A 27,491-nucleotide genomic window follows, 5' to 3' on the forward strand; every position below is an offset into this window, starting at 1 on the left:
AACAGTGCAAAATACTGATTCCTTTTTATGGTAATAAATATAATTTCCTTCCTTCCTATAATAAAAAAGTACTGCCATTAACAACTGTCATTGAAAAAAATGTTACATATTTAAATATTTATTTTATTTTTTTAACATCTTTATTGGAGTATAATTGCTTTACAATGGTGTGCTAGTTTCTGCTTTATAACAAAGTGAATCAGTTATACATATGTTCCCATATCTCTTCCCTCTTGTGTCTCCCTTCCAACCTCCCTATCCCACCCCTCTATGTGGTCACAAAGCACCAAGCTGATCTCCCTGTGCTATGTGGCTGCTTCCCACTAACTATCTATTTTATATTTGGTAGTGTATATATGTCCATGCCACTCTCTCACTTTGTCACAGCTTACCCTTCCCCTTCCCCATATCCTCAAGTCCATTCTCTAGTAGGTCTGTGTCTTTATTCCCGTCTTGCCCCTAGTTTCTTCATGACCTTTTTTTCCCCCTTAGATTCCATATATACGTGTTAGCATATGGTATTTGTTCTTGTCTTTCTGACTTACTTCACTCTGTATGACAGACTCTAGGTCCATCCACCTCACTACAAATAACTCAATTTCATTTCTTTTTATGGCTGAGTAATATTCCATTGTATATATGTGCCACATCTTCTTTATCCATTCATCTGTTGATGGACACTTAGGTTGCTTCCATGTCCTGGCTATTGTAAATAGAGCTGCAATGAACATTTTGGCACATGACTCTGTTTGAATTATGGTTTTCTCAGGGTATGTGCCCAGTAGTGGGATTGCTGGGTCATATGGTAGTTCTATTTTTAGTTTTTTAAGGAACCTCCATACTGTTCTCCCTAGTGGCTGTATCAATTTACATTCCCAACAACAGTGCAAGAGGGTTCCCTTTTCTCTTAAATGTTACTTTAATTAAAATTCTTTTGGATACATAGCTCAGTGACCACAAACTCAGTGTTAAACTTTTTCTTGCTTTTAAGTCTTTATTTTTTCTTTAATGTAGGCAACTACATGCCTATAGTTTTGCTTTTTTCTTTTTGTTTTTAAAGAGTTCAGTGATTATTTCCAAATTTATTAATGTTTCAAGCCCAAGAAATATAGAGTACTTAAAATGTTCTCTGTTCAATTGTATTACCAAGAAACTGAATTCCTATTTCTCAACATCACCATAAGCATTCTAAACTTTCCAATACTTATTCATAAAATTTATCCATTGTCTGATGAAAATGTGATTGTGTGCCTTTAGCATCTGAAGGCTTTGCATTATTAGTCCAACTTAAACAACTCCTTTTAAAATAAAATAAAGCTTTGTCCATCCCTTGGGATGTATAAAGGCAATATGTTGTATAAAAACAGCAAATTTTCTGTGTGCTATTGTTAGAATGATACACTCTTGAAACTTCTAATATTTTGTTTCATTAAACATTATTGTATGGAATCTGTTTTTCTCTTCTTCTGATCACTGGAATTCAATATCCTTCACAAGAAAACATTTTCAATTCCAACCCTGCAATTAATAACATGCGAGAGCAGAGCTCAATAGATGTCGGAGTTGTAAAAAATAGACACCTTGAAATCTCTAATTAAATAAAGCTAGCATAATTTGCCAACAGAAATACTGAATTTTAATTTTACCACGGGGTAGCTTTAGGGCATCATTTAATCCAATAGATTGCCAAACAGCTATCAAATCAAAGGCTATTAACTAAATACTCAGTAGGAAACTGAAAGTTTGAAAAGTTTCCTAAAACACCCCTGAGGTGAAGACTGATGATTATTTTATCTAAACAAATATGAGTGAGATTTATTTTCTTTTAGTGTCTTTGTGACCAGAACATCAAGGGCTATTGATTCATTACTCTGTGATTTGTTTTCAGTATGAGAAAGCTAGGGTGAGAAAAACTTCTAGAGAAAGAATTTAACTGCACTTGAAATTCTATTACACTTCCAGTTAACAAAAATTTTTACCCAGGACTCATTCGGTAAATGTACTCATTATGTAAATCCCTGAATTAAGGCATTTTTTAACCCTTATTTTACCAAAAAAATAAACTTTTCTCATTCAATAAGCAATCTTGAGTGAAAACAATAAAAATCAACTGTTTATTGACAGTGTTATTATATATAAAATGCATTTTAATGAACGATAAAATTATAATTTGTTATTGCCACAGTACACTTTACCTGATGGCTTGATAAGATAGAACCGGTTACTTAAACATACTTTGAGCATAAATTATCTGATTACTTAGACTTTTAAAACTTGTTCAGTACATTTAAAGCCCTGAATAGTGCTCTAGACAATGATGGCACCTCTGGCAGATTCTGTTGGTGCCCCACTCATATCGTCTTGGTCTTCATAATTTCTAACCATGTCTGCTTGACTTCCAGCTGCCACCACCTGCATGCCTTTGTCCTTGGGCTCTTCTGGCTGACACAGGCTGCTCTGCACACAGGCAAGGCATGCAGGAAATGCCAGGAGTCATTACTGGCATCCCTCAGAAGCATTCCACAAGTGACTGACAAATTAGGAAAGCACTCTACTGATGGTAATTGTTAAAAAATTCTCCTGGAGTTCTGACCAAGGTGGCCTTAAAGTTTCCCTCTGCTAGACCAAACTTCAGACAGGTTTATTCCTTATTCTAGGCCACTGACATCCTTTTTCTTAGTGTATTTACTTTAGAAAAATTTTCATTGTAATTCCATTTTCTGCCACATTGAGATATAAATCTTTTAGAAAGCCTCTTCACAGTTTTAAAACCCCTGGCTGCCTTTGGCCAGGACCTGAGAACCATTCCTCTGAACGGTAATCATAAGGAAGATAGAGGCCCTATTTCTCGGTTTCTGTAGGAACATAGGAGCCAAACTTCAGTCTGCAACCTTGCTCCAAGTTGTAAATTACTTCCTGTTAAGAAGATGGGAGAATATTTACTTTTCCTTTGGATAAAGAAAATTAAAAAACACAGATGACCTAAGGTCTCTGCCTCACCCCGTTCTTAAAAACCCCACTGCCATTTTTTTTCTTTTCTTTTTAAAAAATTATTTCACAATTATTGAGCACAGTCTGAAATCTGGCCTTGGATCCTCCTTGGATCTTCCTTGCCTCTTTAAGTTTGTCTGGTGCAATTTTTGCTTTGACAGCCTCAATGCAAAAGACATTTGGAGAGGTCACCTTCTGTGTTTGTGTCTAGACAGTTGTTGTTTTGTTTCTCATTTAAACTTTAAGGGACCATATCTCGATTGAATTTTTGATCCGAAAGAGATGTGGGTTCTAAAGTTGTTTTAAAAAGTACTATGATAGAGGATGAGAACTTTTCTACATCCAAGCCAATTTCCTCATTTTCTCCCCTAGTAAGGGGAGAAAACAAGAGTTCACACTTTGGACGTGGGAATGAGCACTCTTAGAGGCGTTCATTAAAATTTTTAGATGGGTGATAATCCTGACAAACAAGAGAAAAGAAAAAATATGATCCTTTTGGTATTGACCCTCCTGAGTTGGTCTCTAACAAAGGTTCTTCTGCCCGGTGTTGCTCTCTCTTGTCAGTAGAAGGAGACTGAGTTCAATTCAGAAGCAAAGGAAAGCTTTATTCTTGGATCAGAGAATGGAGAGGTGAGAGCTCTGGGGCTAGAGTGCATGCTCTCCCAGAAAAACTGAAAAATCACCAGCGAGGCTGCTCTATAGGGTTGTTGGAAGCAGGCAGGGGTCTGGGTTCTCGCAGGGAGGGTGCAGCTGCGCTGCTCAAGACTCCAGATCACACACAGTGCTGGGCGCAGCATCTCTGCACATGGCCCACCACCGCCATCTTGAATTGAGTGTCATGCACTCTGCACACAGCCTGCCGGGTTGACGTGTATGACAACACTTTGGTGCTAGGAACACTAGTGTGAAGGCCGAGTAAGAGGCCCTGTGAGCAAGTGAAACTAGACTAAGTCCAAAGGAAGAGAAAAGGTTAGATTTTATTTTATGACCCAGATTTTATTTTTATTTCCTGGGAATTGTTAATGGGCTACACGAAGTGCATTGATGGCTACAGGACTTTAAAAAGATGTATGTAAATTGTTTGAAATTCCTTCAGTTCAAAGAAAGGGTCTCACTACCCTCTCATAGGTATGGATTAGACTTAGTGACTTGGTTCTAATGAATAGAATGTGGCCAAAGTGACTGATTTATGAAGCTATAGTCCAATGGGCTTCCACCAGACTGTCTCTATCTTGGGATGCTAACATTTGGAACTCAGTTACTGGGTTTTAAGAAAGCTCAGGCCATGTGTCAAGCCCAAGTCTTCAATCCACTGAGTCACTGTCAATCTTTGAGTTTTCCAGTTGAGGCCTTAGATATTGTAGAGCAAGGACAAAAATCCCTGGAGTCTTGTCCAAATTCCTGAACCACATAATCCATGTGGGTTGTTTTACAACACTATGTTCTGTAGCAAATTTGTTCTGCAACAGTATATAAATGGAATATATATATATATATGTGTGTGTGTGTGTGTATATATGCTTTTATAAAAAAATACTTTTAATAAGATGTTTCATAAACCTAATAAGAAAAATGTATAGTCTTCTCAATAGACAGTGAAAAACATTTAGTAAAATGCATCAACCTCTTCTCTCTTTCTTTATAGATTTAAGATAATTTTTTAGAGAAGTTCTAGGTTCACAAAAAAATTAAAAGGAAGATATAAAGATTTCCCCTATATTCCCTGCCCTACGTATGCAAAGACTTCCCTCTTAACAACATTCCCCACCAGAGGAGTACATATGTTACAATTAGTGACCTATGTTAACACCATTATCACCCAAAGTCCATAGTTTATAGTACAGGTAACTCTTTGGTGTTGCACATTCTGTGGATTTGGGCAAATGTATAATGACATGTATCAACCATTGTATAATCATATAAAATAGTTTCACTGCCCTAAAAATCCTCTGTGCTCTGTCTATTCATTTTTATGGTTTTCATATTTTTGCCTTTTCCAGAATGTCATATAATTGGAATCATACAAGATGTAGTCTTTTTGATTGGCTTTTTTCAACTTTGTAATATACATTTAAGTTGGTGTTGTCAGTATTCTGGATTTTGGCCATCTTAATAGATGTGTAGTAGTATCTCATTGTTTTAATTTGCATTTCCCTGGAGACATAAGATTTGGAACAAATTTTCATGTGCTTGTTTGTCAACTGTATGTTTTCTTAGTGAGATCGCTGTTAAGATCTTTGGCCTCTTTTTTAGTAAGGTTTATTTTCTTTTAAGTGTTCTTTGTATATTTTGGATAACAGTTCTTTATCAAGTGTGTCTTTTGAAAATATTATCTTCAGTCTGTGGCTTGTCTTATTCTCTTAATGTTGTCTTTCCAGAGCAGAAGTTTTTAATTTTAATGAGTTCCAACTGGTCAGTTATTTCTTTACTGGATCAGTCCTTTGGTGTTGTATCTAAAAAGTCATCACCATACCCAAGATCATCTAGGTTTTCTCCTATTTTATCTTCTAGGACATTAACCATTAAAAAAAAAATACACACATACATATACTCACACATATTGAGATGGAAAACTAAAATCTCTTGAAAAGCTAGTAATAGTCACACACTTCTTGACGTATGAAACACCACTCTTCCTCCAAAAGAAAACATCATAATCAATAACAAAACACAAAACATTTCCAAAAACAATTTCTGCAGAATACCAGTTCCAAGGTTAGTAAGTCACACTTGAAAATATGACATTATTTAAATTACCTCAAAGGGGAATTATTTTTAACATAAAACACTGAAAAATTAATGAGATAACGTTGATAGATTTTATTACATAACATTTAATAATGTCAACTAGTCCCCATGTACCTCTCTCTCCCCAAAATGACACCCTTGGAAAATATTCATAAAAATCAGAAATAGGCATTGTTATTCTACAAAAAAATAAAAATAGGTATTTGTAACAGGAAAATAAAGGGACAAATGCTGTTAATTTACATAAGCATAAATACATGTAATTAATAAGTAATTTTTATTAATAACCTCGAGTTATGGAAAATTCTCAAAATTAAACAAAAATGAAATTCATGTATAAATTATTAATGTGTTTTAAGATAATAATTTATCCTTATGCTTATGAATGATTCTTATACATTATTTTGGGGAGTAGTTGTTGGTTGACCCCTTAAAAACTTTGTAATATATATATTCAAAGCATTAAAGGTTTATAAAATTTGATCAGGTTTTTGTAATTTTATGAACCAATTTTTGGTGAATATTTAGATATCATTAAAGATACAACAGCAATTTTCATAACAGATTTATTTGCAATACAGACAAAATTTTTAAAAATAACAAAAAAGAATGTTTTAACCAACTGTGATGCAGCTATACAAGAGAATAATACATAGCCACTGAAATCATGTAATTTTCATTTCAGTTAGACAAATGACACAAACATCGAAAACAATAACATATGAGTAGAGCAATAGAATTTTATTATTTGCAAGATAAGATCTTAATTTTGTCTTATATATAGTATATATGCATATAGGAACAGCTTTATATCAACTACATTAGTTGTAGGCCTCTGTATTTGTGGGCTTACATATGTAATTTAAAATTTTTCCCATCTTTCTCAATATAAACTGAACAAGTATTACATTTTAATCAGAAAAAAACTCAGATCTTAGATATTTCAAAAAAATTACAATTTGAATTTAAAAAAGGAAATTAACAGCCATAGATATTTTTACAGATATTTTTAGGATTATCAAACCAATTAGGACTATTTAATAGCTTGTTTACATAATGAAAAACATAAATAAGTATTTTAAAGTTACTGACCTATGCTTTTTTGATTAAGCATGCAAGTATTTCTCAAATAAATTAAGAAATAGGAGTCAGGGTTGTAAAATAGCAGGAAATTGAATTAATTATCACCCCCAGCATGAAATTGTTTCAAATGGTGCTTTTAGAGTTAGAAAATACTTTTAAGTGTATTTCAAAGTTCTGTTACAAACTATCATAAACAAGGAAACAAAGGCCAAAAGCACTGCCTGTACTGTGCTTTCTTTGTATATTTTAATGTACTTGGAATAAAAACTATTTCTGTTTAGCTGATCAAAGCTGTTTTGGGTTTCTTATTAAGGTGGTAGAGCTTCACCTGTGAATTTTTGTAGGAGCCTGGGGAAACACTCAGCAGGATCTAACTTTTTGTTGTGGGTAAAAACATTTTCCCTGTATGTGAAAGTTTGCTCTTCATTTGGCAGATGGAATCCCCTGGTGAGTTGGGTTTTAGCAGAAAAAAATACAATTACACATACATCTTGAGAATGGAAGGCATCAAAGTGAGGAATGCACGATTGAAGATGTATTCATTATGTTATCAAAAATATAATGCTCTCTTTTTGAAATAGATGATGGAGTTTTGCAAAAGTGTACTTGTATATGAAGCATTTAGCTTTGTATTCATTTTAAAGGAGTATTCATGGATCTTATATAATGTTAAGTTTAAAAATCCTGATTGCATTTTCTCTACTATATTGTTTAACTCGAATACAGTAATAGTCACTCTATATCCAATCGTATCTGTTTGATATGGTAAAATTAAAACATATAGAATTCACAAACAAGTTACAAAAAACATGCTTTCAAATTCAATGGTGGGAATTTTTTGTTTTTATTTTAAAATGGAGATTTGTTTTAAAAATAAATATATTGTCAGATGCTTAAAGAAGTATTTGCATTATTGTCATGGGTGAATTATATCCCCAATTCATATGTTGAAGTCCTAACCCTCATTACCTCAGAATCTGATCTTATTTGGAAATTGAGTCATACAGATGTAATTGGTCAAGATGAGGTCATAGGGGTGTAAAGGGGTGCCCTAATCCTATATAACTGATGTCCTTACAGAAAGGGGGAATTTGGACATACATGCAGGGGGGATACCAGGTGAAGACTGGAATTATGCTGCCACAAGCCAAGAAAGATTGCTGATAGACAAGAAAAGATTCTTCCTTGATGCCTTCAGAGGGAGTATGTCCCTGCTGACAACTTGTTCTCAGATTTCTAGCCTCCGGAACTGTGAAACAATAAATTTCTGAGTTTAAGCCATTCAGATTGTAATACTTTGTTAGAGCAGACCAAGCAAATTTATACAATTACCAGTAGAATAAAGTACATGTCAGAGAAAAGTATTTTTAAATTTTCAGTTTGACAAGTATTGAATAGAGGTCAACATCGATAGAGCAAGTTTACTATTGATGCTTAATCCAGGACAGTTCTGACTGATACATTAACCTCTTTCCAAGTACTATCTAATTATACTTGGACAGCTGTAATACTGTATGTAATTACATCCAGACAATTATGAGTCCCATAGAAGTACATCTTTCAGGGGGAAAAAAATCTTAAAGACATAATCTAACTTCTGGAATTGATATATTTTAAACTTTGCATCATTTTATTTGCTGTGGCTCAGCACAGAAAAATTATGACTCTTGTTACAACTTTCTTCCCAAATGATTAAGAGTAAAGTTTCTTCCATGTTGATGGATAGCAATTATGTTAAAAATGAAAAAAGTACTGATCAAGAGATGAGTCAATCACCTTTAAAACAATTTAGGAAAAATCAGTATATTTCTTGAAAACAAGCAATTTGCAGCACACCTGAAGATGAATTATTCTGAGTTGTGTGGAACATAGCCACAGGCAACAGCTCCCCTGAAGGAATTGTAGGCCTGGTAAGGGGAGTGGGAAGATGCCTCCTGGGGACCTCTGGCATTTCTATTATTTAATACAAAATAAAGGATTGATTAGGGACACAGATTTCTTAGTGTAAGATATTCCTGTTCTAATCGATACATCATGTAACACTTGTTTAGAATTCAGTTTGCTAAAGCAAAAGTGTCTCACCAATAGTTATGCACAATTATTTGATAGGATATTGACAGATATTTGCCCAAATACACTATTTTAAATACACTGACAGTTTATAAATGTCATATTTATAGAGTAGATGATAAAATTAGTATAGTCCAAATAATTCTGAGACAAGAGGAAGTTAACAAGACTTGATCTCTATCCTGCATATGATATGACATTCTCAATAATTACAATGTAGGATATGATTGACTAACATAGCTATGCCATCATTTTAATATTCTTACGTATTTGTGTTTTGTGAATAGAATTCAGAACTAAAAAGAAGTGTAGGAGATTTAGAAAGGCAGGAATAAAAGATAAAATGTCACCACAGTGTTCCCTAAATTACAAAAGGCAGTTTTCTTTTGGTTTTCTTTTTATAAACAATATTTCCTTACATCTTACTTTCTGTCACAAAGATGTTAAGTTTATTTTTGTTTACTGGCTCCCTGCCTTTAACATTTCTTTGAAGATCAGAAAGATCCTGCTTCTAAAACCTTTTATTTTCTGTCAGATTTTGGTTATTTGCAAATCTGTGCTAAACATATGTTTTTAATCTATGAAGTACTGTATCCACAGAAAATCATTTAAAGTTATTGCGGTACGCGGGCCTCTCACTGTTGTGGCCTCTCCCGTTACGGAGCACAGGCTCCGGACGCGCAGGCTCAGCGGCCAGGGCTTACGGCCCTAGCCACTCTGCGACATGTGGAATCTTCCCGGACTGGGGCACGAATCCGTGTCCCCTGCATCGGCAGGCGGACTCTCAACCACTGTGTCACCAGGGAAGCCCTGAAGTTACTTTTATAACTAGAAATTTATAGCACTTCAGCCGTTGTCTTTGTTCAGGCTGCAAAAAGAAAATATCATGGACTGGGTGCCATAAATAACAAACATTTGTTTCTCCAGTTTTAGAGGATGAGAAGTCCAAGGTCAGGTGTAGGCTAGTTAGGTTCCTGGCTCTCTTCCTGGCTTTCAGATTGCTGCCATCTTGCTGTGTCCTCACATGTGGGAGAGAGGTCTCTGGTCTCTTCCTTTTTTTATATGGGCACTAATCCCATCATGGGATCTTATCTAAACCTAATAACCTCCTAAAGGCTCCACCTCCAAGTACCATCACACTGGGGATTTGGACTTCAAAATATAAATTTGGGGAAACACAAACATTCAGTCCGTAACAGCAATGATGAAAATATTTTTAAAATGTTCTTTGTTGAGAGTGATACTTTACTAGTAATATAACGTCTTTAGTGATATTGTGACTAAAAGTCAAAGATTACAATAATTTTCGGGCTTCCCTGGTGGCGTGATGGCACCAGGCACAATGGTTGAAGATGTAGAGAATTATGAAAGGAGGAATGTGAGCTGCCTCTAGAGTCTGAGAAAGGCCCACAGCTGATTATCATAAAGGAATTGGGGCCCTTAGTTTCATAAAGACTGAATTCTGCCGAAAACTTGAATGAGGTTGGAAACAGAATTTTCTCCAGAGCCTTCAGAGCCCTAAGCAGAGAATGCAATAGAGCCTGTTCACACTGCTGACCTATACAGCTGTGAGATAATACCTATTGTTTTATGTTTGTAAGTTTGTGGTATTGTGAGCTATAGAAAACAAGTACAGCAGTAAAAGTTCACTATTAAAAATAAACAACAACAACAAAATAATTCACCAGAGTTATTAAACAGACATGTTAGAGGAGGTCATCAAGAGGATGCGAATGTACAACTCAACATCAAGAAAACAAACAACCCAATTAAAAAATGGGCAGAAGAACTGAATAGATATTTTTCCAAAGAAGAAATGCAGATGGCCAACAAGCACATGAAAAGATGTTCAACATTGCTAATCATCAGGGAAATGCAAATCAAAACCACAATAAGATATCACCTCACACCTGTCAGAATGACTATTATCAAAAAGTCCACAATAACAAATGCTGGAGAGGGTGTGGAGAAAAGGGGCCCCTTATACACTGTTGGTAGAAATGTAAATTGGTGCAGCCACTGTTGAAAAGTATGGAGGTTTCTCAAAAAATTGAAAGTAGAACTACCATATGACCTAGCAATTCCACTCCTAGGTATATGTCTGAAAAAAGCAAATGCACTAATTCAGAAAGATACATGCACCCCAATGTCCATAGCAGTATTATTTGCAATTGCTAAGACATGGAAACAACCTAAGTGCCCATCAACAGAATTAAATTTTGCCATTTGCAGCAACATAGATGGACTTGGAGGGTGTTATGGTAAGTGAAACAAGCCAGGCAAAGATAAATACTGTATGATATCACTTATATGTGGAACCTAAAAAGTACAACAAGCTAGTGAATATAACAAAAAAGAAACAGACTCATAGATATAAAGAACAAACTAGCAGTTACCATTGGGGAGTGGGGGAAGGTACAAACTATTGGGTGTGAAGATAGGCTCAAGGATGTATTGTATAACACAGGGAATATAGCCAGTATTTGGTAATAACTGTAAATGGAAAGTAACCTTTAAAAATTGTATAAAAATGAAAACTTTTTAAAAAAGGACATCTTAAAAGAGAAGTCATGATCATTTAACAGTTTGGCAAATAATAAGTATTTGTTTATGCTACTACTATCTGTTGTCCTTTGTTGATATAAGCTCCATGAGGATGTGGTTTGTTCCTCATTTACCACTGTGTCACCAGCTCCTGGAACGTGGCAGACATTGAAAAAACATTTGTTGTACAGCTCAAAAAAGAGAAAGGACTTCCCTGGTGGACCAGAGGGTAAGATTCCACGTTCCCAATGCAGGGGGCCCCAATGCAGGGGGCCTGGTCAGGGAACTAGATCCCCCATGCATGCTGTAACTAAGAGTCTGCATGCCACAATGAAGATCCCACATGCCGCAACTAAGACCCAGTGCAGCCAAATAAATAAATAAAAGAGGAGATGACTGCTACTTGACCCTGAAGCTGGACCTGGAAAACTGGAGGCTCCTCACCCTCTTTCCTGTCCTTGGAATGGGCATTCTGCTTGCCTTGACTATGCTAAAACCTTCCCAAGGACACAGACTTGAGATGGTAATGTGTTGTTGAGACCATTTGGACCGTATACTTAACTGAACCCAGTTAAGGCCTCTAAAGGAACTTTTAAGATTCTGGTTGGTAGGTATAGAAATTTAATCATCTTGTGGCCAACAAACACAAGCCTCATAAGTAAGTTCCCTTGATTATTAAACCTGCCACCTACCAATCTGGAGTGATCTGCCTCGTTCTCTGGTCTCTCCCTGCCCTCCAGGGAGTTTTAGATTTCACCCAGCGAACTCCTGAGGTTGAGAACCAATGAGATACAATAATTAGCAACTTGAAATAACAAAATAGTTAATAGACCATAATTATATTTAATGTAATTAAATGAAAGAAAACATATAGATCATAGCAGGAAAAAAAAAGCCCACCATGGCAAAAGTAGGGCACATTTGAAACAGAATTAAATAGAGCAACTAGAAAGAAAAAGTTGCAAGCTTTAACATTAAACAACTATTAGATAGTTGAAACAAAAAAATATCAGAAGACGGAATCAGCAGGCAAAAAATAGACCAGAGGAAATCTTTCCTAGTGAAAGGGAGACATGGACAATCAAACGAGAGGGACAAAAATAACGTTATTAGTCTGAGAAGGGTTGTAGGAGATCTTGTGGGAGAGGCATCATTCAAAGAAAGAATGGCTTATAATTTACCAGAATTGTTTCCAGAATTATTTCTCCAGAATCTTTAAAATAAATGAAGAATGGAACATACATACATTTCTGGTCCAGAGTAACTTTGAAATCCCACGAGGCAAGAGACCTTTATCTTGGGAATGATCCTAGGTAAGGTCAAGTCCCTGCTCCTTGGAAGTATCTCCTGACTCCATTGTTTTTCATGGCTTCTGCAGTTCACTCTCAGGGAGGTTATTTCTTTACAATTATCTTCTTTAACCACATCTGAGAGAAGATGCAAAATATGTAATCCCTGGAGGCTGAGCAGCTCTCTTCTAGTGATGAAGTTTGAGAGATAAAGGATGACTTCACATCAGTTGGGCCTTTTGGTAGGCCCCCTCTCCAAAGAACTTAGACTTTGACTCATCTTTTTCCAGTCCACTCCTACGCCAACAGCCATTTCAATTCCATACTTTTCTATTTCTAGACTAAATTGTACATGCTTTGAACCTGTTAGGATTCCATGGGAGAGCAATACTTCTAGAATTGTTTAGTGTTATATTGTGTTTTTATTTGACCATTTACCCAGCTGAAGTGATTCACTCAATGCCATATGAATCCATCAGGAATTTTTATAAGGGAATAGTGCCCCTTTTCTTGATCTGACGCTTGGCACTAAACTGAGTTTTAAATGGCCCATGTCACTCAAAGCATTCTTAATTTTATTTTTTATCAATTGGAGATAAGAATTAATTAAATCCCAAAAGTTTCTAAAAATTTGTTATTCCCTTTCATCTCTGCTTTAAAAAAATGAACCAATTCTTTTTGTGTGTGTATGAGATTACTATCCTGTCAAATGCAAGCCATAGCATATAACTCACCTTTAATTTTCCAACTTCTTTAAAGTAAAAGTTTAGTGAATACACTTTAGACCCTCCAAATGATCATATGTTACAATTTTAACAGAATTTTTACACTACATAATATGGCTAGATATTTTCGACTTTCATTAACTGTTTCCTTAGGCCTTCTGCCTAGCCCCAAAACTAGTGCCACATATTTTAATTTTTGGTACAGCAGCAACTCATTCTTGGTGTTAATTTCTGTATTGGACAGTTTATTTAAGTTATGTAGCAGTGAAAAGAATGCTAAAATTTCAGCAGCTTACAAAAATAAACATTTATTTCTCTGTCATATTACGTAATGTTGATTCACTTAATTTCTACTCTTCTTCTTCATTCAGGGGTCTAGGCTGATGGAACATTTCTGGCTATTCTTGTGTTAGAGGGAATGGGGGAGAATAGAGAGGAACCCCATGATAGCTCTTAATATTTCTAGTTGAAAAACAGGATCACTTTCACTCATTTTTGTTAACCAAAGTGTGTCCCATAATCAAACATGACATCAATGGACTAGAAAGTATAGTCCTCCCACAAGGAAGGAAAGTGTGTATTTTTTACAATATTATAAGCTATCAGAGGTGGTGTTTTACATTTTTTTCTGTTATTTTATTGATATACAATTGATATATAACAGTTTCAGGTATACAACATAAGATTTGATATTTGTATATATTGAGAAATGATCACCAAAATAAATCTAGTTAATATCCATTACCTCGGGCTTACGGCCCTAGCCACTCTGCGACATGTGGAATCTTCCCGGACTGGGGCACGAATCCGTGTCCCCTGCATCGGCAGGCGGACTCTCAACCACTGTGTCACCAGGGAAGCCCTGAAGTTACTTTTATAACTAGAAATTTATAGCACTTCAGCCGTTGTCTTTGTTCAGGCTGCAAAAAGAAAATATCATGGACTGGGTGCCATAAATAACAAACATTTGTTTCTCCAGTTTTAGAGGATGAGAAGTCCAAGGTCAGGTGTAGGCTAGTTAGGTTCCTGGCTCTCTTCCTGGCTTTCAGATTGCTGCCATCTTGCTGTGTCCTCACATGTGGGAGAGAGGTCTCTGGTCTCTTCCTTTTTTTATATGGGCACTAATCCCATCATGGGATCTTATCTAAACCTAATAACCTCCTAAAGGCTCCACCTCCAAGTACCATCACACTGGGGATTTGGACTTCAAAATATAAATTTGGGGAAACACAAACATTCAGTCCGTAACAGCAATGATGAAAATATTTTTAAAATGTTCTTTGTTGAGAGTGATACTTTACTAGTAATATAACGTCTTTAGTGATATTGTGACTAAAAGTCAAAGATTACAATAATTTTCGGGCTTCCCTGGTGGCGTGATGGCACCAGGCACAATGGTTGAAGATGTAGAGAATTATGAAAGGAGGAATGTGAGCTGCCTCTAGAGTCTGAGAAAGGCCCACAGCTGATTATCATAAAGGAATTGGGGCCCTTAGTTTCATAAAGACTGAATTCTGCCGAAAACTTGAATGAGGTTGGAAACAGAATTTTCTCCAGAGCCTTCAGAGCCCTAAGCAGAGAATGCAATAGAGCCTGTTCACACTGCTGACCTATACAGCTGTGAGATAATACCTATTGTTTTATGTTTGTAAGTTTGTGGTATTGTGAGCTATAGAAAACAAGTACAGCAGTAAAAGTTCACTATTAAAAATAAACAACAACAACAAAATAATTCACCAGAGTTATTAAACAGACATGTTAGAGGAGGTCATCAAGAGGATGCGAATGTACAACTCAACATCAAGAAAACAAACAACCCAATTAAAAAATGGGCAGAAGAACTGAATAGATATTTTTCCAAAGAAGAAATGCAGATGGCCAACAAGCACATGAAAAGATGTTCAACATTGCTAATCATCAGGGAAATGCAAATCAAAACCACAATAAGATATCACCTCACACCTGTCAGAATGACTATTATCAAAAAGTCCACAATAACAAATGCTGGAGAGGGTGTGGAGAAAAGGGGCCCCTTATACACTGTTGGTAGAAATGTAAATTGGTGCAGCCACTGTTGAAAAGTATGGAGGTTTCTCAAAAAATTGAAAGTAGAACTACCATATGACCTAGCAATTCCACTCCTAGGTATATGTCTGAAAAAAGCAAATGCACTAATTCAGAAAGATACATGCACCCCAATGTCCATAGCAGTATTATTTGCAATTGCTAAGACATGGAAACAACCTAAGTGCCCATCAACAGAATTAAATTTTGCCATTTGCAGCAACATAGATGGACTTGGAGGGTGTTATGGTAAGTGAAACAAGCCAGGCAAAGATAAATACTGTATGATATCACTTATATGTGGAACCTAAAAAGTACAACAAGCTAGTGAATATAACAAAAAAGAAACAGACTCATAGATATAAAGAACAAACTAGCAGTTACCATTGGGGAGTGGGGGAAGGTACAAACTATTGGGTGTGAAGATAGGCTCAAGGATGTATTGTATAACACAGGGAATATAGCCAGTATTTGGTAATAACTGTAAATGGAAAGTAACCTTTAAAAATTGTATAAAAATGAAAACTTTTTAAAAAAGGACATCTTAAAAGAGAAGTCATGATCATTTAACAGTTTGGCAAATAATAAGTATTTGTTTATGCTACTACTATCTGTTGTCCTTTGTTGATATAAGCTCCATGAGGATGTGGTTTGTTCCTCATTTACCACTGTGTCACCAGCTCCTGGAACGTGGCAGACATTGAAAAAACATTTGTTGTACAGCTCAAAAAAGAGAAAGGACTTCCCTGGTGGACCAGAGGGTAAGATTCCACGTTCCCAATGCAGGGGGCCCCAATGCAGGGGGCCTGGTCAGGGAACTAGATCCCCCATGCATGCTGTAACTAAGAGTCTGCATGCCACAATGAAGATCCCACATGCCGCAACTAAGACCCAGTGCAGCCAAATAAATAAATAAAAGAGGAGATGACTGCTACTTGACCCTGAAGCTGGACCTGGAAAACTGGAGGCTCCTCACCCTCTTTCCTGTCCTTGGAATGGGCATTCTGCTTGCCTTGACTATGCTAAAACCTTCCCAAGGACACAGACTTGAGATGGTAATGTGTTGTTGAGACCATTTGGACCGTATACTTAACTGAACCCAGTTAAGGCCTCTAAAGGAACTTTTAAGATTCTGGTTGGTAGGTATAGAAATTTAATCATCTTGTGGCCAACAAACACAAGCCTCATAAGTAAGTTCCCTTGATTATTAAACCTGCCACCTACCAATCTGGAGTGATCTGCCTCGTTCTCTGGTCTCTCCCTGCCCTCCAGGGAGTTTTAGATTTCACCCAGCGAACTCCTGAGGTTGAGAACCAATGAGATACAATAATTAGCAACTTGAAATAACAAAATAGTTAATAGACCATAATTATATTTAATGTAATTAAATGAAAGAAAACATATAGATCATAGCAGGAAAAAAAAAGCCCACCATGGCAAAAGTAGGGCACATTTGAAACAGAATTAAATAGAGCAACTAGAAAGAAAAAGTTGCAAGCTTTAACATTAAACAACTATTAGATAGTTGAAACAAAAAAATATCAGAAGACGGAATCAGCAGGCAAAAAATAGACCAGAGGAAATCTTTCCTAGTGAAAGGGAGACATGGACAATCAAACGAGAGGGACAAAAATAACGTTATTAGTCTGAGAAGGGTTGTAGGAGATCTTGTGGGAGAGGCATCATTCAAAGAAAGAATGGCTTATAATTTACCAGAATTGTTTCCAGAATTATTTCTCCAGAATCTTTAAAATAAATGAAGAATGGAACATACATACATTTCTGGTCCAGAGTAACTTTGAAATCCCACGAGGCAAGAGACCTTTATCTTGGGAATGATCCTAGGTAAGGTCAAGTCCCTGCTCCTTGGAAGTATCTCCTGACTCCATTGTTTTTCATGGCTTCTGCAGTTCACTCTCAGGGAGGTTATTTCTTTACAATTATCTTCTTTAACCACATCTGAGAGAAGATGCAAAATATGTAATCCCTGGAGGCTGAGCAGCTCTCTTCTAGTGATGAAGTTTGAGAGATAAAGGATGACTTCACATCAGTTGGGCCTTTTGGTAGGCCCCCTCTCCAAAGAACTTAGACTTTGACTCATCTTTTTCCAGTCCACTCCTACGCCAACAGCCATTTCAATTCCATACTTTTCTATTTCTAGACTAAATTGTACATGCTTTGAACCTGTTAGGATTCCATGGGAGAGCAATACTTCTAGAATTGTTTAGTGTTATATTGTGTTTTTATTTGACCATTTACCCAGCTGAAGTGATTCACTCAATGCCATATGAATCCATCAGGAATTTTTATAAGGGAATAGTGCCCCTTTTCTTGATCTGACGCTTGGCACTAAACTGAGTTTTAAATGGCCCATGTCACTCAAAGCATTCTTAATTTTATTTTTTATCAATTGGAGATAAGAATTAATTAAATCCCAAAAGTTTCTAAAAATTTGTTATTCCCTTTCATCTCTGCTTTAAAAAAATGAACCAATTCTTTTTGTGTGTGTATGAGATTACTATCCTGTCAAATGCAAGCCATAGCATATAACTCACCTTTAATTTTCCAACTTCTTTAAAGTAAAAGTTTAGTGAATACACTTTAGACCCTCCAAATGATCATATGTTACAATTTTAACAGAATTTTTACACTACATAATATGGCTAGATATTTTCGACTTTCATTAACTGTTTCCTTAGGCCTTCTGCCTAGCCCCAAAACTAGTGCCACATATTTTAATTTTTGGTACAGCAGCAACTCATTCTTGGTGTTAATTTCTGTATTGGACAGTTTATTTAAGTTATGTAGCAGTGAAAAGAATGCTAAAATTTCAGCAGCTTACAAAAATAAACATTTATTTCTCTGTCATATTACGTAATGTTGATTCACTTAATTTCTACTCTTCTTCTTCATTCAGGGGTCTAGGCTGATGGAACATTTCTGGCTATTCTTGTGTTAGAGGGAATGGGGGAGAATAGAGAGGAACCCCATGATAGCTCTTAATATTTCTAGTTGAAAAACAGGATCACTTTCACTCATTTTTGTTAACCAAAGTGTGTCCCATAATCAAACATGACATCAATGGACTAGAAAGTATAGTCCTCCCACAAGGAAGGAAAGTGTGTATTTTTTACAATATTATAAGCTATCAGAGGTGGTGTTTTACATTTTTTTCTGTTATTTTATTGATATACAATTGATATATAACAGTTTCAGGTATACAACATAAGATTTGATATTTGTATATATTGAGAAATGATCACCAAAATAAATCTAGTTAATATCCATTACCTCATATAGCTACAAATTTTTTTATTGTGATGAGAACTTTTAAGATCTACTATCTTAACAACTTTCAAACATGCAATACACTAACTACAGTCACATTACATGCTCATGAGTTTCTTAGTTTATAACTGGACGTTTGCACCTTCACCCATTTTGCCCACCTCCCACCTCCCTACTCTGGAGACAACCAGTCTGTTCTCTGTATCTATAAGCTCAGTTGTTGTCTGTTTGTCTGTTTTAAGATTCTACCTGTAACTGAGATCATACAGTATTTGTCTTTATCTTATTTCACTTAGCATAATGCCCTCAAGGTCCATCCATGTTGTTGCAAATATTAGGATTTTCTTCTTTTCTAAGGCTGAATAATATTCTAATCATCTTTATCCAATTATCCATTGATGGATACTTAGGTTGTTTCCATGTCTTGGCTGTTGTAAATAATGCTGCAATGAATATGGGGATGCAAATATTTCTTCAGGATGGTGATTTTATATCTTTCAAATATGTACCCAGAAGGAGAGTTGCTGGATTGCATAGTACTTCTATTTTTTTAACTTTTTGAGAAAACTCCATAATGTTTTTCATAATACCTACACTGGTTTTCATTCCCATTGAACAGTGTACAAAGAATCCCTGTTCTCCACATTATCACAAGCACTTATCGCTTATCTTGTTGATTGATGATAGCCACTCTAATAGGTGTGAGGTGATGTCTCATTGTGGTTTTGACTAGCGTTTTCCTGATAAATAGTGATGTTGAGCATCTTCTCATGTATAAGTTGTCCATTTGAATACCTTCTTTCAAAAAATATCTATTCAGAGCCTTTGCCTATTTTTTTTTGTTTTTTGGTTTTTTTGGCTATTGAGTTGAGTTCCTTGTATATTTTGGACATTAAGACCTTATCAGATTCATAGTTTACAAATATTTTCTCCCATTCCACCATAGGTTGTGTTTTTATTTTGTTGATTATTTCCTTTTGCTGTGCAGAAGCTTTTTAATTTGAGGTAGTCTCACTTATTTTTTAGTTTGTTGCTGTGGTTTGTGTCATATCCAAAAAATCATTGCCAAGATCAATGTCAAGGAGTATTTCTTGATCGTTACTTTCAGGAATTTTATGGTATCATTTCTTACATTTTACTTTTTAATGTATTTTGATTTAATTTTTGTGAGTGGTGTAAGATAGGGGTCTAGTTTTATTCTTTTGCAACTGAATATCTGATTTTCCCAGCATCATCTTTTGAAGAGACTGCCTTTTTTCCATTGAGTATTCTTGGCTTCCTTGACAAATATTAGCTGACTGTATATTCATGTTTATTTATTTCTGGCTCTTGATGCTGTTTTGTTAGTCTATGTTTGTTTTTATGCCAGTGGCGTACTCTTGATTACTTTAGCTTTGTAATATAGTTTTTTTTTTTTTACATATTTATTGGAGTATAATTGCTTCAAAATGGTGTGTTAGTTTTCTGCTTTATAATAAAGTGAATCAGTTATACATATACACATGTTCCCATATCTCTTCCTTCTTGTGTCTCCCTCCTCCCCACCCTCCCTATCCCACCCCTCCAGGTGGTCACAAAGCACCGAGCTTATCTCCCTGTGCTATGTGGCTGCTTCCCACTAGCTATCTATTTTACATTTGGTAGTGTATATATGTCCATGCCACTCTCTCGCTTTGTCACAGCTTACCCTTCCACCTCCCGATATCCTCAAGTCCATTCTCTAGTAGGTCCATGTCTTTATTCCTGTCTTACCCCTAGGTTCTTCATGACATTTTTTTTCTTAAATTCCATATATATGTGTTAGCATACAGTATTTGTCTTTCTCATTCTGACTTACTTCACCCTGTATGACAGACTCTAGGTCCATCCACCTCACTACAAATAGTGCAATTTAGTTTCTTTTTATGGCAGAGTAATATTCCATTGTATATATGTGCCACATTTTCTTTATCCATTCATCTGTCAATGGGACACTTAGGTTGTTTCCATGTCCTGGCTATTGTAAATAGAGCTGCAATGAACATTTTGGTACATGACTCTTTTTGAATTATGGTTTTCTCAGGGTATATGCCCAGTAGTGGGATTGCTGGGTCATATGGTAGTTCTATTTGTAGTTTTTTAAGGAACCTCCATACTGTTCTCCATAGTGGCTGTACCAATTCACCTTCCCACCAGCAGTGCAAGAATGTTTCCTTTTCTCCACACCCTCTCCAGCATTTACTGTTTCTAGATTTTTTAATGATGGCCATTCTGACTGGTATGAGATGATATCTCATTGTAGTTTTGATTTGCATTTCTCTAATGATTAATGATGTTGAGCATTCTTTCATGTGTTTGTTGGCAGTCTGTATATCTTCTTTGGAGAAATGTCTATTTAGGTCTTCTGCCCATTTTTGGATTGGGTTGTTTATTTTTTTGTTATTGAGCTGCATGAGCTGCCTGTAAATTTTAGAGATTAATCCTTTGTCAGTTGATTCATTTGCAAATATTTTCTCCCATTCTGAGGGCTGTCTTTTGGTCTTGTTTATGGTTTCCTTTGCTGTGCAAAAGCTTTGAAGTTTCATTAGTTCCCATTTGCTTATTTTTGTTTTTATTTCCATTTCTCTAGGAGGTGGGTCAAAAAGGATCTTGCTGTGATTTATGTCATAGAGTGTTCTGCCTATGTTTTCCTCTAAGAGTTTGATAGTTTCTCACCTTACATTTAGGTCTTTAATCCATTTTGAGCTTATTTTTGTGTACAGTGTTAGGGAGTGTTCTAATCTCATACTTTTACCTGTACCTGTCCAGTTTTCCCAGCACCACTTATTTAAGAAGCTGTCCTTTCTCCACTGTAAATTCCTGCCTCCTTTATCAAAGATAAGGTGACCATATGTGTGTGGAATTATCTCTGGACTTTCTATCCTGTTCCATTGATCTATCTTTCTATTTTTGTGTCAGTACCATACTCTCTTGATTACTGTAGCTTTGTAGTATAGTCTGAAGTCAGGGACCCTGATTCCTCCAGCTCCGTTTTTCGTTCTCAAGATTGCTTTGGCTATTCGGGGTCTTTTGTGTTTCCATACAAATTGTGAAATTTTTTGTTCTAGTTCTATAAAAAATACCAGTGGTAGTTTGATAGGGATTGCATTGAATCTGTAGATTGCTATGGGTACTAGAGTCATTTTCACAATGTTGATTCTTCCAGTCCAAGAACATGGAATATCTCTCCATGTATTTGTATCATTTTTAATTTCTTTGATCAGTGTCTTATAATTTTCTGCATACAGGTCTTTTGTCTCCTTAGGTAGGTTTATTCCTAGATATTTTATTCTTTTTGTTGCAGTGGTAAATGGGAGTGTTTTCCTGATTTCACTTTCAGATTTTTCATCATTAGTATAGAGGAATGCCAGAGATTTCTGTGCATTAATTTTGTATCCTGCTACTTTACCAAATTCATTGATTAGCTCTAGGAATTTTCTGGTAGCATCTTTAGGATTCTCTATGTATCATATCATGTCATCTGCAAAGAGTGACAGCTTTACTTCTTTTCTGATTTGGATTCCTTTTTTTCCTTTTCTTCTCTGATTGCTGTGGCTAAAACTTCCAAAACTATGTTGAATAAGAGTGGTGAGAGTGGGCAACCTTGTCTTGTTCCTGATCTTAGTGGAAATGCTTTCAGTTTTTCACCATTGAGGATGATGTTGGCTGTGGGTTTTTTCATATATGGCCTTTATTATGCTGAGGAAAGTTCCCTCTATGCTTACTTTCTGCAGGGTTTTTATCATAAATGTGTGTTGAATTTTGTCAAAAGCTTTCTCTGCATCTATTGAGATGATCATATGGTTTTTATCCTTCAATTTGTTAATATGGTTTATCACATTGATTGATTTGCATATATTGAAGAATCCTTGCATTCCTGGAATAAACCCCATTGGATCATGGTGTATGATCCTTTTAGTGTGCTGTTGGAATCTGTTTGCTAGTATTTTGTTGAGGATTTTTGCATCTATGTTCATCAGTGATATTGGCCTGTAGTTTTCTTTCTTTGTGACATCCTTGTCTGGTTTTGGTATTAGGGTGATGGTGGCCTTGTAGAATGAGGTTGGGAGTGTTTCTCCATCTGCTATATTTTGGAAGAGTTTGAGAAGGATAGGTGCTAGCTCTTCTCTAAATGTTTGATAGAATTCGTCTGTGAAGCCAACTGGTCCTGGGCTTTTGTTTGTTGGAAGATTTTTAATCACAGTTTCAATTTCAGTGCTTGTGATTGGTCTGTTCATATTTTCTATTTCTTCCTGATTCAGTCTTGGCTGGCTGTGCATTTCTAAGAATTTGTCCATTTCTTCTGGTTGTCTAATTTATTGGCATAGAGTTGCTTGTAGTAATCTCTCATGGTCATTTGAATTTCTGCAGTGTCAATTGTTCCTTCTCCTTTTTCATTTCTAATTCTACTTATTTGAGTCTTCTCCCTTTTTTTCTTGATGAGTCTGGTTAATGGTTTATCAATTTTGTTTATCTTCTCAAAGAACCAGCTTTTAGTTTAATTGATCTTTGTGATCATTTCCTTCATTTCTTTTTCATTTATTTCTGATCTGATCTTTACGATTTTTTTCCTTCCGCTGATTTTGGGGGTTTTTTGTTCTTCTTTCTGTAATTGCTTTAGGTGCAAGGTTATGTTGTTTATTCGAGATGTTTCCTGTTTCTTAACGTAGGATTGTATTGCTATAATCTTCCCTCTCAGAACTGCTTTTTACTGCATCCCATAGGTTTTGGGTCGTCGTGTCTACATTGTCATTTGTTTCTAGGTATTTTATGATTTCTTCTTTATTCCTTCAGTGATCACTTCGTTATTAAGTAGTGTATTGTTTAGCCTCCATTTGTTTCTATTTTTTACAGATCTTTTCCTGTAATTGATATCTAGTCTCATAGCGTTCTGGTCGGAAAAGATACTTGAAACAATATCAATTTTCTTAAATTTACCAAGGCTTGATTTGTGACCCAAGATATGATCTATCCTGGAGAATGTTCCATGAGCACTTGAGAAAAATGTGTATTCTGCTGTTTTTGGATGGAATGTCCTATAAATATCAATTAAGTCCATGTTGTTTAATGTATCATTTAAAGCGTATGTTTCCTTATTTATTTTCATTTTGGATGTTCTGTCCATTGGTGAAAGTGGGGTGTTAAAGTCCCCTGCTATGATTGTGTTACTGTCGATTTCCCCTTTTAAGGCTGTTAGTATTTGCCTTATGTATTGAAGTGCTCCTATGTTGGGTGTAAAAATATTTACAATTGTTATATCTTCTTCTTGGATCAATCCCTTGATCATTATGTAGTGTCCTTCTTTGTCTCTTCTAATAGTCTTTATTTTAAAGTCTATTTTGTCTGACACGAGAATTGCTATTCCAGCTTCCTTTTGGTTTCCATTTGCATGAAATACCTTTTTCCATCCCCTTACTTTCAGTCTGTATGTGTCTCTAGGTCTGAAGTGGGTCTCTTGTAGACAGCATATATCTGGGTCTTGTTTTTGTATCCATTCAGCCAATCTGTGTCTTTTGGTGGGAGCATTTAATCCATTTACACTTAAGGTAATTATCGATATGTATGTTCCTATTCCCATTTTCTTAATTGTTTTGGGTTCGTTATTATAGGTCTTTTCCTTCTCTTGTGTTTCTTGCCTAGAGAAGTTCCTTTATCGGCTGTTGTAAAGATGGTTTGGTGGTTCTGAACTCTCTCAGCTTTTGCTTGTCTGTAAAGGTTTTAATTTCTCCATCAAATCTCAATGAGATCCTTGCTGGGTAGAGTAATCTTGGTTGTAGGTTTTTCTCCTTCATCACTTTAAATATGTCCTGCCAGCCCCTTCTGGCTTACAGAGTTTCTGCTGAAAGATCAGCTGTTAACCTTATGGGGATTCCTTTGTGTTTTATTTGTTGTTTTTCTCTTGCTGCTTTTAATATATTTTCTTTGTATTTAATTTTTGACAGTTTGATTACTATGTGTCTTGGCATGTTTCTCCTTGGATTTATCCTGTATGGGGCTCTCTGTGCTTCCTGGACTTGATTAACTATTTCCTTTCCCATATTAGGGAAGTTTTCAACTATAATCTCTTCAAATATTTTCTCAGTCCCTTTCTTTTTCTCTTCTTCTTCTGGAACCCCTATAATTTGAATGTTGGTGCGTTTAATGTTGTCCCAGAGGTCTCTGAGACTGTCCTCAGTTCTTTTCATTCTTTTTTCTTTATTCTGCTCTGCAGTAGTTATTTCCACTATTTTATCTTCCAGGTCACTTATCCGTTCTTCTGCCTCAGTTATTCTGCTATTTATCCCATCTAGAGTATTTTTAATTTCATTTATTGTGTTGTTCATCATTGCTTGTTTCAGCTTTAGTTTTCTAGGTCCTTGTTAAATGTTTCTTGCATTTTGTGTATTCTATTTCCAAGATTTTTGATCATCTTTACTATCATTATTCTGAATTCTTTTTCAGGTAAACTGCCTATTTCCTCTTTATTTGTTAGGTCTGGTGTTTTTATCTTGCTCCTTCATCTGTTGTGTGTTTTTCTGTCTTCTCATTTTGCTTATCTTACTGTGTTTGGGGTCTCCTTTTTGCAGGCTGTAGGTTCGTAGTTCCATTGTTTTTGGTGGCTGTCCCCAGTGGCTAACGTTGGTTCAGTGGGTTGTGTAGGCTCCCTGGTGGAGGGGACTAGTGCCTGTGTTCTGGTGGATGAGGCTGGATCTTGTCTTTCTGGTGGGCAGGTCCACGTCTGGTGTTGTGTTTTGGGGTGTCTGTGGAGTTATTATGATTTTAGGCAGCTCTGCTAATGGGTGTGGTTCTGTTCCTGTCTTGCTAGTTGTTTTGCATAGGGTGTGCAGCACTGTAGCCTGCTGGTCGTTGAGTGAAGCTGGGTGCTGGTGTTGGGATGGAGATCTCTGGGAGATTTTCACCGTTTGATATTATGTGGAGCTGGGAGGTGTGTTGTGGACCAGTGTCCTGAATTTGGCTCTCCCACCTCAGAGGCACAGCACTGACTCCTGGCTGCAGTACCAAGAGCCTTTCATCCACACGGCTCAGAATAAAAGGGAGAAAAATTGGAAAGAAAGAAGAAAGAAAGAAAGAAAAAGGATAAAATAAAAGAGTTATTAAAATAAAAAATAATTATTAAGAAAAAAATTTTAAAAAGAAAAAGGACTGATAGAACCCTAGGACAAATGGTGAAAGCATAGCTATATAAACAAAATCTCACACAGAAGCATATACATACACACTCACAAAAAGAGGAAAAGGGAAAAGAATAATAAATCTTGATCTCAGAGTCCACTGCTTCAATTTGGGATGATTCTTTTTCTATTCAGGTATTCCACAGATGCCGGGTATATCAACTTGATTGTGGAGATTTAATCTGCTGCTCCTGAGGCTGCTGGGAGAGATTTCCCTTTCTCTTCTTTTTTTGCACGGCTCCCGGGGCTCATCTTTGGATTTGGCCCCGCCTCTGCGTGTAGGTCGCCGGAGGGCGTCTGTTCTTTGCTCAGACAGGACGGGGTTAAAGGAGCCGCTGATCTGGGGGCTCTGGCTCACTCAGGCCGTGGGGAGAGATGGGTAAGGAGTGGGGGGTGGGCCTGCGGCGGCAGAGGCCGGCGAGACGTTGGAGCAGCCTGAGGCGAGCTGTGCATTCTCCCGGGTAAGTTGTCCCTGGATCCCGGGACCTTGGCAGTGCCGGGCTGCACAGGCACCCCGGAAGGGAGGTGTGGATAGTGACCTGTGCTTGTACACAGGCTTCTTTGTGGTGGCAGCAGCAGCCTTAGCGTCTCATGCCCGTCTCTGGGGTCCGCGCTGTTAGCCGCGGCTGGTGCCTGTCTCTGGAGCTCCTTTAAGCAGCACTCTTAATCCCCTCTCCTCGCGCACCAGGAAACAAAGAGGCAAGGAAAAGTCTCTTGCCTCTTCGGCAGGTCCAGACATTTCCCTGACTCCCTCCCGGCTAGCCGTGGCGCACTAATCCCGTGCAGGCTGTGTTCACGCCGCCAATCCAGTCCTCTCCCCGCGCTCCGACTGAAGCCCGAGCCTCAGCTCCCAGCCCCGCCCGCCCCGGCGGGTGAGCAGACAAGCCTCTCTGGCTGGTGAGTTCCGGTCGGCACCAATCCTCTGTGCGGTAATCTCTCCGCTTTGACCTCCGCACCCCTGTTGCTGTGCTCTTCTCCGTGGCCCGAAGCTTTTCCCCTCCACCACCCACAGTCTCCACCCGCAAAGGGACTTCTAGTGTGTGGAAAACTTTCCTCCTTCACAGCTCCCTCCCACTGGTGCAGGTCCCGTCTCTATTCTTTTGTCTCTGTTTATTCTGCCCTACCCAGGTACGTGGGGGGTTTCTTGCCTTTTGGGAGGTCTGAAGTCTTCTGCCAACATTCAGTAGGTGTTCTGTAGGAGTTGTTTCACGTGTAGATGTATTTCTGGTGTATCTGTGAGGAGGAAGGTGATCTCCGCGTCTTACTCTTCCGCCATCTTCTCGACCGGCCCTGTAATATAGTTTTAAGTCAGGAAGTGTGATGCTTTCAGCTCTATGCTCTTTCTCAGGATTGCCTTGGCTATTTGGGGTTTTCTGTGTTCCCATACAAATTTAAGGTTTGTTTTTTCTATTTCTGCACAAAATGACATTGGAATTTTGATGTGCTTTACATTGAATCTATAGATAGCTTTGGATAATATAGATATTTTAACAATATTA

Source organism: Lipotes vexillifer, unplaced genomic scaffold (assembly GCF_000442215.2).
Source record: "Lipotes vexillifer unplaced genomic scaffold, Lipotes_vexillifer_v1.1 scaffold190, whole genome shotgun sequence".
Taxonomy (NCBI): domain Eukaryota; kingdom Metazoa; phylum Chordata; class Mammalia; order Artiodactyla; family Lipotidae; genus Lipotes; species Lipotes vexillifer.